This window comes from Elephantulus edwardii, unplaced genomic scaffold, assembly GCF_000299155.1.
Source record: "Elephantulus edwardii isolate Elephantulus edwardi_28Jun2011 unplaced genomic scaffold, EleEdw1.0 scaffold00009, whole genome shotgun sequence".
In the NCBI taxonomy this organism is placed as follows: Eukaryota; Metazoa; Chordata; class Mammalia; order Macroscelidea; family Macroscelididae; genus Elephantulus; species Elephantulus edwardii.
The window spans coordinates 407,523-413,350 of NW_006399759.1; the positions used below are offsets into that span (position 1 = coordinate 407,523).

General features: G+C 39.2%; 1 protein-coding gene across 1 annotated transcript in view; it reads right to left on the reverse strand.

Moving 5' to 3' along the window:
• LCLAT1 (lysocardiolipin acyltransferase 1) overlaps nucleotides 1-5,828 on the reverse strand; it is a 139,122-nt gene that overhangs the window by 47,535 nt on the left and 85,759 nt on the right. The gene's annotated exons all lie outside the window — the stretch shown is intronic.

Consider the following 5,828-nt stretch of genomic DNA (forward strand, 5'->3'; position numbering starts at 1 on the left):
CAGGAGGGGAAGACCCTCTATGAGGTGGATTGATTCAGTGACTGGGGTAATCGGGATGCGTGCATCAGAGGCAGTGCGATTGGCACAGGGTAGAACAGGGTTTAGGGCTGTTGTACTTAGGGTCGCCATGAGTCGCAAATGACTCGACGGCACATAACAACAACAACTAAGTAGGATGAGACCAAGAAGATAGGACTTGAATAGCCTGGAGAGGTTAGGACATGGATACTTAAAATGTCTTTAAGTATCAATGTGGTTGTTGTGTACCATACCATAGAGTCAGAACTGACTCATAACTGACCCTCTGGTGGGTTTTCAGAAGCAATTTATTGCATGGGAGGAATTTGTCCATCCTTCTCCTGTGGAGCAGTTGGTGGCTTTGAAATGAGTGTCTTCGGAATGGTAGCACACCTTGTTGCCACTAGGCCACCAGAGTTCCACTTAAGGGTCAACAGGAGCTAAGAACGGTTTGTTGTTGCTGCTGTGTGCTATTTTGTAGGAGCCAGCTCATTACTGACCACCCAAAAGGATTTTAGAGGCATTAAATCACATGGAAGGAGATTGTCCACCTTTCTTCCAAGACACAGTTGATGAAATTGAACTGTGTGGTTCTGGGCTGGCAGCACAACTCTGTATCACTAACCCACCGAGACTTAGTAATGGCTTAGGGGTAGAAATGTTATATGGTTGGTGCTATCAAATCAGTTCCAACTCACAGCAACTATAGGAACACAGAGTCAAAACCTGCCTGGTTCTGATCCATCCTCTACATTGCTACTGTGCTGGAGTCCATTGGTATAGCCATTGTGTCAATTTATCCTGTTCAGGATTCTCTATTTTTCCACTGACTCTCTACTTTATCTAGAATGAAACCCTTCTCCAGGAATTGGTCTCTCCTGAACATGCCCAAAATAATGTGTGACAAATTTTCAACAAAGAAGGCTATGAGAAAAGAAGGTATAGTGACATTTCTATTTGAATATATTCCATGTGGCTGGAATGAAGAGAAGATATTGATTCATGGCTGGAAACAAGACAAAAAAGGTCATATAGTCAGAAATCTGGGTTTTTTATGATAGTTGACTTATGGTGCACACTGCACTGTGGGGTTTGTTGTGGTACTGTGTTTTTAAGCCTTCTGAAGGATACAAGAACATAGAAAGCATTGAACATGTAGATTGGTTTTGGTAGGATTGCCATTTTCACTATATTGAGTCTTCTTATTGATAAACGGGGAACATTTTCCCATTTATTTAGGTCTTTTTTTCTTTCTCACAGAACTGTTCTGTAGTTTTCTTTGTACAGGTCTTCTGTGTCTCTAGTTAGGTTTTTCGCAAGTATCTCAATTTGTAGTTGGCTATTGTAAATGGTATTGCTTTCTGGATTTCCTTCCTGAGTTTTCTTTGTTGCTGTGGAGGAAACCCACTGACTTTTGTTTATTGATCTTGTATCCTGTGACCCTACTAAATTAGTCTACTAGCTCTAACGTTTCTTCCCCCCCCTCGCCTTGGGTTTTTTTTTATGAACTACCATGTCATCTGCAAATAGCAACAGTTTCACCATCTCTTTGCTGATCCAAATGTCTTTTATTTCCCTCTCTTGTTGTACAGCTCTAGCAAGCACTTCCAATACAATATTGAATAGAAGTATTCAGTGGGAATTCTTGTTTAATCCCTTTCACCAGAAAAATGCTTTATTATAAAATATGAAATGTTTATTTTATATTAGTTTACTTGTAAAGTTCATATATATTGCTTGTCACACTGGATCTTTTCCATTTCCTTAACCTATCCCTCCCTCCACCCATCAAATTATGTGACCCTATGATTACCCAGCTCCCATGCCCATCCTGACCCCTCTTCTCCCAACCCCCCATTAGAACCTTAGAATAATCATCTTATACAGTATTTGTCCTTATGGGACTTTATGCTAAGAAAATGCTTTTAGTCTTTTTCCAATGACATGAAAATCCTACCAAACAAAAGCAATTTACATGTTTAGTACAATCCCAATACAGATACCAAATTCATTTTTCAAGGAGATTGAAAGGAAATTATCAAGTGTATCTGGAGAGGAAAGAGACTCCAAATAAGCAAAGCACTTCTGAAAAACAAAAATTAAGTGGGAGGTATAGCATTCTGACCTAAGAATCTACTACAGAGCAATAGTAACCAAAACAGCATGGCACTGGTTCAATGACAGGTACATAGAGCACTGAGACTCGACAAGGAAATAAAACCTATTAGATGATGAAATAACAACCTCTTCAACAAATGGTGCTGGCAAAACTTGACTGCTGTCTGAAGAAAGCTGAAACAAGATCCACATCTCACAACACACTAAAAAAAAAAAAATCAACTCAAGGTGTAAAGCTCAAAACCATAAAATTCATAAGAGAGAAACTGGGACCAAGCTTAGAAGGCCAAGTTTATAGTATAAAGATGCTGACATATATAGCCAGATATGCACAATCTAGAAAGGATAAAATTGATGAATGAAAAATAGGACTTTCTAAAAATTAAATCCCTGTGTGTGCATAAAAATATTTTTTTCCAATACAGTGAAAAGAAAACCTACCAACTGGGGCAGGGGGGACCATTTGGCAATACTATCTCAGACAAGGGTGTCATAACAGAAGTTTACAGAATCCTACTGTACCTTCAGAAGAAAAAGATGGGTAACCCAATTACTCAATGGGAAAAAGACATGGAAAGACTTTTCACAGAGGAAGAGATTCAGTGGCCAATAGACACATCAAGAAATGCTCACAATCACTGGCAATAAGAGAGATGCAAATCAAAACCACAATGAGATACCATCTCATCCCAGTAGCTGTGACAAAAAGTGGGACAGCAAGCAATAAATGCTGGAGAGGATATAGAGAGGTGAGAACTCTCATACACTGTGGTGGGACTGTAAAATGGTATAATCACCCTAGAAGATGCTTCTACCCTGTTGGTGGGATTGTAAAATGGTATAACCACTCTGGAAGACTGTTTGGCATTTCCTAAAAAAAACTGAATATAGAAATTTCATATAAACCAGCTATTCCACTACTAGGAATATATTCCAAGGATATTAGACTTGAGACACAAACTGAGATTTGTACACCAATGTTCATAACACTGTTACTCATCACTGCAAGAACATAGAAACAGCCCAAATGTTCAACGACAATTGAATGGACTGAAAGTTATGATAAATTCACACAATGGAATATTACACAGCACTCAGGAGCAACAATTAAAAAAAAAACACTACGTAACTTGGGAGAGACTGGAGAGCATTATGCTGAGTGAACTCAGTCTCATAAGAACAAAGACTGCATAAGACCATTATTCTAAATATAGAAGAATAACTAGTAAAATGTGTGTTGGGATCCAAAGGAGGAAGGGGTGGGAGCCGAGGGGTGAGGATGAGCAGTGGGGACATCAGAGGACTGAACAATTTGGTGGGTCAAGGAAGGGGGTTAAAGAAAATGGGAACATTCCAGTGGGGACCTGAAAAGACCAGGTAATGGTGGGCATAGTCTAATCGTGATTAATTTTATAAAACAAAGTATATGAGAATGATTGTATAAAACATGTCAATGAAGAAAAGTATAGGAAAAAAATATTTTTTAAGAAAAAAAGAACAAACAGCAAAAAAACTCCCCATAGAAAGTCCACTTATTTCGCAAGAATTTGCAGGGCAGCCTTAGTTAAGAGGTAAAACAGACTTAACAGCAAAATTCATGCATGAAATGTCATTATATTCTTCAACTTCTCTAAGAGAATGTTAATTCTATTCCCTGCTCCACCTATTAAACTTGGCTCTGCACTCAACTATGATACAAAATATCTGCAGAACAGATGCTCTACAAGGAGTAATCAAACTCAGTGTGAAATAATTCTCATTCAAACCTTCTTGAGTGAAATATTATTTCTAAAGAATGATTTACAGTATGGCCAATCTATCTAAACTTTTCATGTTGAAACACGTACACCAACAAATAGGCCCAAAATTCTGACCTCCTGTTGGGATTGATTTTACTGAACTATTCTTTTTCTTAACATTAGCCAAAATGGGCAGGCACTATGAGGCTATGTGAAGTTGTTCAAAAGTTACTCTATACGTAATGGAAAGAAGTTGCTAAGAATTCTGATTATGACTTTGGTCATTACACTGCACAATTTTCTCTTTGTGGGGAAATGTGGTACATGCTTGTCTCAAATGTTTCAGAAATACTCACGTGTTTTTCTGAATATGTGGATTGCTTTTATCTTAAAGACTTTCTCAATTGATATCATTTAGTTTTTCAGAAAGTTTAGGTTCACTTTTTATATATTTTATAGAAATACAGACCTATTTATTACGTGTGTGTGTGTGTGTGTGTGTGTGTGTGTGTGTGTGTGTGTAAACCCTCTAAATGTATATAATACATTAATCTTGAGCCTCAGTGGGGGAAAAAAGGGAGCTCTGTTGACCTAGTGGCAAGGAGCTGCTGCAATCCTGAAGATATGTGGTTCAGGGCCACCAGCCGCTGCAGGAGAACAATGGGCAATCTCCTGAGCAACTGATTAACTGCCTCTGAAAACCCACTGAAGGGTCGGCTATGGGTTGGTTCTGACTCTATGATACCCAGCAACAAGAGCAACATTTAAAAAAAGACAAAAAAAACCCAAAAAGAAACCCAACACACACAAAAAAACTTCCCTTTACTTCAAGTCCTTTTTTGCATGTTTTGCTGCTGCTGTTGTTATTGTTATATACTATAGAGTTGGGCTGACCCATAGCTGGCCTTCCAGAGGTTTTAAGAGGCAGTAAATTGTATGGGAGGAGATTGCCCATTCTTCTCCCATAGAGCAGATGGTGGATTAGAACCATGTGCCTTCAGGACTGCAGCCTGGCTTCTTCCTACTAGTCTACCAGAGCTCCCTGTTGTTATTAGGCTGTACATATACAGGCTTATTTGAAATCTTCATCATAACACAGCAGCATATAAAATCATATCAGCAACTAGTTGATTTAGTAAACAATTAAAGATTAACTAATATAGTCTGTGCAGAATACTAAGGACAAAAATAGTCACTAGTAAACTGTGGCTGACTCTGAGAAGACTGGGAATCCGAGAACACTTGATCGTACTAATGTGAAACCCATATTTGAATCAGGAGGCAATCGTCAGAACAGAGCAAGGAAACACTGTATAGTTTAAAATTGGGAATGGTGTATGCCAGGGATGTGTCTTATCTCCATATCTTTTCAACCTATATGCAGAACAGATTATCTGGGAGACTGGGCTGTATGAGGAGAAATGTGGCATCACGGTTGGAGGAAGATTCAACAATCTGTGTTATGCAGACGACACAACCCTGCTTGCTGAAACTGAGGAGAACCTTAAGCACTTGCTGCATAAGGTCAAGGACTGCAGCCTTCAATATGGATTGAGGCTCAATATCAAGAAAACAAAGATTCTCACCACTGGGCTGATCATGATAGATGGTGAAGAGATTGAAATTGCTGACAGCTTTAGTTTGCTTGGCTCCAGAGTCAACACTCTTGGCACCAGCGGACAGGAAATTAAAAGATGTATTGTGGACTCTCTCTGTGTGGATGCTGCTGTGCCAGCCCACGAGAGCCCAAGTTCGAACTTGAAATAAACTTTGTTAATTTGGCTAAAAAAAAATGTATTGTGATGGGAAAGTCTGCTGTTAGAGACCTCTCCAAAATACTGAAGGGCAACGAGGTCAGTCTGGAGACTAAGGTGCGCCTGATACATGCCATGGCCTTTTCAACCACTTGCTATGTGTCAGAGAGCTGGACAATGACTAGGGATGATAGAAGGC